Source organism: Spea bombifrons, chromosome 1, assembly GCF_027358695.1.
Source record: "Spea bombifrons isolate aSpeBom1 chromosome 1, aSpeBom1.2.pri, whole genome shotgun sequence".
NCBI lineage: Eukaryota > Metazoa > Chordata > Amphibia > Anura > Pelobatidae > Spea > Spea bombifrons.
This window is the reverse complement of record NC_071087.1, coordinates 164584414-164590413: the sequence shown is the minus strand read 5'-3', so window position 1 is coordinate 164590413 and position 6000 is coordinate 164584414. Positions and strand designations below refer to the sequence as shown.

Here is a 6000-nt window from a genome sequence, read left to right as displayed (position 1 = left end):
TAAGTGAGAATCATACCCCTAGACCAACGAGCCAGACAGCTAGCAGGCGCTCCTGGCCCGGTGATCGGAAGAAGAGAAAGTTTAGCAGGGAGGCTAAAGGGACGTCGAGCGACAAAGCCTCTCGCTCTCTGCAGCCAAGCACTGTCGAGAGAAACTTCCCATTGCAAAGCGACGGCACCCGAGTGGCATTTTCTCTGAGGCGGAGCAGAAAGGTAAGGGTCCTCCTAAAATAAGGCGGCGCTGAGCGCTCGGGCTCGTCCGGGATTTGAACCCGGGACCTCTCGCACCCAAAGCGAGAATCATACCCCTAGACCAACGAGCCAGACAGATAGTGAAAGTCCCTCGGCGTGAGCCCGAATGTTGACCGTCAGGAGAACCTTCCGGTTCAAAACCAACAGCTTCTTCCTTTATGGGAGTAGAAAAGGGATAGGCGGCACCATCTTAAAAGCAACGGCCCACAGCGAAGAGCCGCGGCGACGTGTAGCGCTGCGAAGCTCGGGCTCGTCCGGGATCTGAACCCGGGACCTCTCGCACCCGAAGCGAGAATCATACCCCTAGACCAACGAGCCAGAAACCTATGTGTGCTCTGCCGCCGGACGTGTCGAACTCCTCGAGGATGGATTGTCACTGCAAGCATTCGCTGATGAAACTGCGCGACGATAAAAAAATAAAAATAAATAAATAAATAAAAAATGATAACAACACAAAAAAAATAAAAGAAGAAGACGTAAAAAGCCAGGTTTCAGGGTCTAGCATTAAATGACCATTCCCCGTTTCAAAATGCATCCTTCGAGTCAGCACAAACCATGCCTTTCCAGTGTAGATTGGAGCCGAGGTAGTCGAATCGCCCCGTTTGCTGGAGGACGATTTTCCGTCATCTCAAGGAAAGGACGTAAAAGAGGGCGCGTACGAAAGCTGCTGAGTGGGCTCGTCCAGGATTTGAACCCGGGACCTCTCGCACCCTAAGCGAGAATCATACCCCTAGACCAACGAGCCAGACAGCTGGCAGGCGCTCCGGGCCCGGTGATCGGAAGAAGAGAAAGTTTAGCAGGGACGCTAAAGGGACGTCGAGCGACAAAGCCTCTCGCTCTCTGCAGCCAAGCACTGTCGAGAGAAACTTCCCATTGCAAAGCGACGGCACCCGAGTGGCATTTTCTCTGAGGCGGAGCAGAAAGGTAAGGGTCCTCCTAAAATAAGGCGGCGCTGAGCGCTCGGGCTCGTCCGGGATTTGACCCCGGGACCTCTCGCACCCAAAGCGAGAATCATACCCCTAGACCAACGAGCCAGACAGATAGTGAAAGTCCCCCGGCGTGAGCACGAATGTTGACCGTCAGGAGAACCTTCCGGTTCAAAACCAACAGCTTCTTCCTTTATGGGAGTAGAAAAGGGATAGGCGGCACCATCTTAAAAGCAACGGCCCACAGCGAAGAGCCGCGGCGACGTGTAGCGCTGCGAAGCTCGGGCTCGTCCGGGATTTGAACCCGGGACCTCTCGCACCCTAAGCGAGAATCATACCCCTAGACCAACGAGCCAGACCGTTAGCAGTGGCTCCGGGCCCAGAGTTGAGATGAAGAGAGACTTTCGCACAGGCGCTAAAAGGATGTCGAGTGCAGTCTTGATGGCGGCGGCGATGACGACAAAGCCACTGTCAGGGGAAACGTCCCATTGTAAAGCGACAGCATTTTCATCGAGACGGAGCAGAAAAGGTATTTTGGCAGCCTCCTCCTAAATGAGGCGGCGCGCGTTACGCAGACCGCTCAGGCCAACGGGCTCGTCCGGGATTTGAACCCGGGACCTCTCGCACCCAAAGCGAGAATCATACCCCTAGACCAACGAGCCAGACAGATATCGAGCTGGCCGCGGCGTGAGCCCGAATGAGCTGAAAGTTTAGCAGGGAAGCTAAAACAGACGTCCAGCGGCACGCCGGCGCCTGCAACCTTCCCGTCCCAAGGCAACCGCTTCTTCTTTAATGCGGAAGTACAGCGGGATTGGCGACAACTTCTTAAAAGAGACGCCTCGCAGAGAAGAGGCGCTGTCCAGCTTGGGCTCGTCCGGGATTTGAACCCGGGACCTCTCGCACCCGAAGCGAGAATCATACCCCTAGACCAACGAGCCAGAAACCTATGTGTGCTCTGCCGCCGGACGTGTCGAACTCCTCGAGGATGGATTGTCACTGCAAGCATTCGCTGATGAAACTGCGCGACGATAAAAAAATAAAAATAAATAAATAAAAAATGATAACAACACAAAAAAAATAAAAGAAGAAGACGTAAAAAGCCAGGTTTCAGGGTCTAGCATTAAATGACCATTCCCCGTTTCAAAATGCATCCTTCGAGTCAGCACAAACCATGCCTTTCCAGTGTAGATTGGAGCCGAGGTAGTCGAATCGCCCCGTTTGCTGGAGGACGATTTTCCGTCATCTCAAGGAAAGGACGTAAAAGAGGGCGCGCGCGAAAGCTGCTGTGTGGGCTCGTCCGGGATTTGAACCCGGGACCTCTCGCACCCTAAGCGAGAATCATACCCCTAGACCAACGAGCCAGACAGCTGGCAGCTGATCCGGGCCCGGTGATCGGAAGAAGAGAAAGTTTAGCAGGGAGGCTAAAGGGACGTCGAGCGACAAAGCCTCTCGCTCTCTGCAGCCAAGCACTGTCGAGAGAAACTTCCCATTGCAAAGCGACGGCACCCGAGTGGCATTTTCTCTGAGGCGGAGCAGAAAGGTAAGGGTCCTCCTAAAATAAGGCGGCGCTGAGCGCTCGGGCTCGTCCGGGATTTGAACCCGGGACCTCTCGCACCCAAAGCGAGAATCATACCCCTAGACCAACGAGCCAGACAGATAGTGAAAGTCCCCCGGCGTGAGCCCGAATGTTGACCGTCAGGAGAACCTTCCGGTTCAAAACCAACAGCTTCTTCCTTTATGGGAGTAGAAAAGGGATAGGCGGCACCATCTTAAAAGCAACGGCCCACAGCTAAGAGCCGCGGCGACGTGTAGCGCTGCGAAGCTCGGGCTCGTCCGGGATTTGAACCCGGGACCTCTCGCACCCTAAGCGAGAATCATACCCCTAGACCAACGAGCCAGACCGTTAGCAGGGGCTCCGGGCCCAGAGTTGAGATGAAGAGAGACTTTCGCACAGGCGCTAAAAGGATGTCGAGTGCAGTCTTGATGGCGGCGGCGATGACGACAAAGCCACTGTCAGGGGAAACGTCCCATTGTAAAGCGACAGCATTTTCATCGAGACGGAGCAGAAAAGGTATTTTGGCAGCCTCCTCCTAAATGAGGCGGCACGCGTTACGCAGACCGCTCAGGCCAACGGGCTCGTCCGGGATTTGAACCCGGGACCTCTCGCACCCAAAGCGAGAATCATACCCCTAGACCAACGAGCCAGACAGATATAGAGCTGGCCGCGGCGTGAGCCCGAATGAGCTGAAAGTTTAGCAGGGAAGCTAAAACAGACGTCCAGCGGCACGCCGGCATCTGCAACCTTCCCGTCCCAAGGCAACCGCTTCTTCTTTAATGCGGAAGTACAGCGGGATTGGCGACAACTTCTTAAAAGAGACGCCTCGCAGAGAAGAGGCGCTGTCCAGCTTGGGCTCGTCCGGGATTTGAACCCGGGACCTCTCGCACCCGAAGCGAGAATCATACCCCTAGACCAACGAGCCAGAAACCTATGTGTGCTCTGCCGCCGGACGTGTCGAACTCCTCGAGGATGGATTGTCACTGCAAGCATTCGCTGATGAAACTGCGCGACGATAAAAAAATAAAAATAAATAAATAAATAAAAAATGATAACAACACAAAAAAAATAAAAGAAGAAGACGTAAAAAGCCAGGTTTCAGGGTCTAGCATTAAATGACCATTCCCCGTTTCAAAATGCATCCTTCGAGTCAGCACAAACCATGCCTTTCCAGTGTAGATTGGAGCCGAGGTAGTCGAATCGCCCCGTTTGCTGAAGGACGATTTTCCGTCATCTCAAGGAAAGGACGTAAAAGAGGGCGCGCACGAAAGCTGCTGTGTGGGCTCGTCCGGGATTTGAAACCGGGACCTCTCGCACCCTAAGCGAGAATCATACCCCTAGACCAACGAGCCAGACAGCTGGCAGCTGGTCCGGGCCCGGTGATCGGAAGAAGAGAAAGTTTGGCAGGGAGGCTAAAGGGACGTCGAGCGACAAAGCCTCTCGCTCTCTGCAGCCAAGCACTGTCGAGAGAAACTTCCCATTGCAAAGCGACGGCACCCGAGTGGCATTTTCTCTGAGGCGGAGCAGAAAGGTAAGGGTCCTCCTAAAATAAGGCGGCGCTGAGCGCTCGGGCTCGTCCGGGATTTGACCCCGGGACCTCTCGCACCCAAAGCGAGAATCATACCCCTAGACCAACGAGCCAGACAGATAGTGAAAGTCCCCCGGCGTGAGCCCGAATGTTGACCGTCAGGAGAACCTTCCGGTTCAAAACCAACAGCTTCTTCCTTTATGGGAGTAGAAAAGGGATAGGCGGCACCATCTTAAAAGCAACGGCCCACAGCGAAGAGCCGCGGCGACGTGTAGCGCTGCGAAGCTCAGGCTCCTCCGGGATTTGAACCCGGGACCTCTCGCACCCTAAGCGAGAATCATACCCCTAGACCAACGAGCCAGACCGTTAGCAGTGGCTCTGGGCCCAGAGTTGAGATGAAGAGAGACTTTCGCACAGGCGCTAAAAGGATGTCGAGTGCAGTCTTGATGGCGGCGGCGATGACGACAAAGCCACTGTCAGGGGAAACGTCCCATTGTAAAGCGACAGCATTTTCATCGAGACGGAGCAGAAAAGGTATTTTGGCAGCCTCCTCCTAAATGAGGCGGCGCGCGTTACGCAGACCGCTCAGGCCAACGGGCTCGTCCGGGATTTGAACCCGGGACCTCTCGCACCCAAAGCGAGAATCATACCCCTAGACCAACGAGCCAGACAGATATCGAGCTGGCCGCGGCGTGAGCCCGAATGAGCTGAAAGTTTAGCAGGGAAGCTAAAACAGACGTCCAGCGGCACGCCGGCGCCTGCAACCTTCCCGTCCCAAGGCAACCGCTTCTTCTTTAATGCGGAAGTACAGCGGGATTGGCGACAACTTCTTAAAAGAGACGCCTCGCAGAGAAGAGGCGCTGTCCAGCTTGGGCTCGTCCGGGATTTGAACCCGGGACCTCTCGCACCCGAAGCGAGAATCATACCCCTAGACCAACGAGCCAGAAACCTATGTGTGCTCTGCCGCCGGACGTGTCGAACTCCTCGAGGATGGATTGTCACTGCAAGCATTCGCTGATGAAACTGCGCGACGATAAAAAAATAAAAATAAATAAATAAATAAAAAATGATAACAACACAAAAAAAATAAAAGAAGAAGACGTAAAAAGCCAGGTTTCAGGGTCTAGCATTAAATGACCATTCCCCGTTTCAAAATGCATCCTTCGAGTCAGCACAAACCATGCCTTTCCAGTGTAGATTGGAGCCGAGGTAGTCGAATCGCCCCATTTGCTGGAGGACGATTTTCCGTCATCTCAAGGAAAGGACGTAAAAGAGGGCGCGCACGAAAGCTGCTGTGTGGGCTCGTCCGGGATTTGAACCCGGGACCTCTCGCACCCTAAGCGAGAATCATACCCCTAGACCAACGAGCCAGACAGCTGGCAGCTGATCCGGGCCCGGTGATCGGAAGAAGAGAAAGTTTAGCAGGGAGGCTAAAGGGACGTCGAGCGACAAAGCCTCTCGCTCTCTGCAGCCAAGCACTGTCGAGAGAAACTTCCCATTGCAAAGCGACGGCACCCGAGTGGCATTTTCTCTGAGGCGGAGCAGAAAGGTAAGGGTCCTCCTAAAATAAGGCGGCGCTGAGCGCTCGGGCTCGTCCGGGATTTGAACCCGGGACCTCTCGCACCCAAAGCGAGAATCATACCCCTAGACCAACGAGCCAGACAGATAGTGAAAGTCCCCCGGCGTGAGCCCGAATGTTGACCGTCAGGAGAACCTTCCGGTTCAAAACCAACAGCTTCT

The 6000-nt window shown here is 54.5% G+C and overlaps 20 non-coding genes across 20 annotated transcripts in view; all 20 read right to left on the bottom strand.

Moving 5' to 3' along the window:
* The window catches only part of TRNAP-AGG (transfer RNA proline (anticodon AGG)), a 72-nt gene extending 39 nt beyond the window's left edge, over positions 1-33 (bottom strand). The window contains exon 1 of the tRNA in view: positions 1-33. This exon is cut by the window's left edge and continues 39 nt beyond it. This is a non-coding gene — a tRNA (tRNA-Pro).
* Positions 34-250: 217 nt separating this feature from the next.
* TRNAP-UGG (transfer RNA proline (anticodon UGG)) lies at positions 251-322 on the bottom strand. The gene has a single exon. It is a non-coding gene; the product is annotated as a tRNA-Pro (tRNA).
* A 175-nt stretch (positions 323-497) lies between these two features.
* Positions 498-569, bottom strand: TRNAP-CGG (transfer RNA proline (anticodon CGG)). The gene has a single exon. It is a non-coding gene; the product is annotated as a tRNA-Pro (tRNA).
* Positions 570-924: 355 nt separating this feature from the next.
* Positions 925-996, bottom strand: TRNAP-AGG (transfer RNA proline (anticodon AGG)). The gene has a single exon. It is a non-coding gene; the product is annotated as a tRNA-Pro (tRNA).
* Positions 997-1213: 217 nt separating this feature from the next.
* On the bottom strand, positions 1214-1285 carry TRNAP-UGG (transfer RNA proline (anticodon UGG)). The gene has a single exon. It is a non-coding gene; the product is annotated as a tRNA-Pro (tRNA).
* A 175-nt stretch (positions 1286-1460) lies between these two features.
* On the bottom strand, positions 1461-1532 carry TRNAP-AGG (transfer RNA proline (anticodon AGG)). Its single transcript has one exon. It is a non-coding gene; the product is annotated as a tRNA-Pro (tRNA).
* A 235-nt stretch (positions 1533-1767) lies between these two features.
* Positions 1768-1839, bottom strand: TRNAP-UGG (transfer RNA proline (anticodon UGG)). The gene has a single exon. It is a non-coding gene; the product is annotated as a tRNA-Pro (tRNA).
* A 204-nt stretch (positions 1840-2043) lies between these two features.
* On the bottom strand, positions 2044-2115 carry TRNAP-CGG (transfer RNA proline (anticodon CGG)). Its single transcript has one exon. It is a non-coding gene; the product is annotated as a tRNA-Pro (tRNA).
* A 351-nt stretch (positions 2116-2466) lies between these two features.
* TRNAP-AGG (transfer RNA proline (anticodon AGG)) lies at positions 2467-2538 on the bottom strand. The gene has a single exon. It is a non-coding gene; the product is annotated as a tRNA-Pro (tRNA).
* Positions 2539-2755: 217 nt separating this feature from the next.
* TRNAP-UGG (transfer RNA proline (anticodon UGG)) lies at positions 2756-2827 on the bottom strand. Its single transcript has one exon. It is a non-coding gene; the product is annotated as a tRNA-Pro (tRNA).
* Positions 2828-3002: 175 nt separating this feature from the next.
* TRNAP-AGG (transfer RNA proline (anticodon AGG)) lies at positions 3003-3074 on the bottom strand. Its single transcript has one exon. It is a non-coding gene; the product is annotated as a tRNA-Pro (tRNA).
* Positions 3075-3309: 235 nt separating this feature from the next.
* Positions 3310-3381, bottom strand: TRNAP-UGG (transfer RNA proline (anticodon UGG)). The gene has a single exon. It is a non-coding gene; the product is annotated as a tRNA-Pro (tRNA).
* A 204-nt stretch (positions 3382-3585) lies between these two features.
* Positions 3586-3657, bottom strand: TRNAP-CGG (transfer RNA proline (anticodon CGG)). Its single transcript has one exon. It is a non-coding gene; the product is annotated as a tRNA-Pro (tRNA).
* Positions 3658-4012: 355 nt separating this feature from the next.
* Positions 4013-4084, bottom strand: TRNAP-AGG (transfer RNA proline (anticodon AGG)). Its single transcript has one exon. It is a non-coding gene; the product is annotated as a tRNA-Pro (tRNA).
* A 217-nt stretch (positions 4085-4301) lies between these two features.
* TRNAP-UGG (transfer RNA proline (anticodon UGG)) lies at positions 4302-4373 on the bottom strand. The gene has a single exon. It is a non-coding gene; the product is annotated as a tRNA-Pro (tRNA).
* Positions 4374-4548: 175 nt separating this feature from the next.
* On the bottom strand, positions 4549-4620 carry TRNAP-AGG (transfer RNA proline (anticodon AGG)). Its single transcript has one exon. It is a non-coding gene; the product is annotated as a tRNA-Pro (tRNA).
* A 235-nt stretch (positions 4621-4855) lies between these two features.
* Positions 4856-4927, bottom strand: TRNAP-UGG (transfer RNA proline (anticodon UGG)). Its single transcript has one exon. It is a non-coding gene; the product is annotated as a tRNA-Pro (tRNA).
* Positions 4928-5131: 204 nt separating this feature from the next.
* Positions 5132-5203, bottom strand: TRNAP-CGG (transfer RNA proline (anticodon CGG)). Its single transcript has one exon. It is a non-coding gene; the product is annotated as a tRNA-Pro (tRNA).
* Positions 5204-5558: 355 nt separating this feature from the next.
* Positions 5559-5630, bottom strand: TRNAP-AGG (transfer RNA proline (anticodon AGG)). Its single transcript has one exon. It is a non-coding gene; the product is annotated as a tRNA-Pro (tRNA).
* A 217-nt stretch (positions 5631-5847) lies between these two features.
* Positions 5848-5919, bottom strand: TRNAP-UGG (transfer RNA proline (anticodon UGG)). The gene has a single exon. It is a non-coding gene; the product is annotated as a tRNA-Pro (tRNA).
* Positions 5920-6000: the final 81 nt, after the last annotated feature.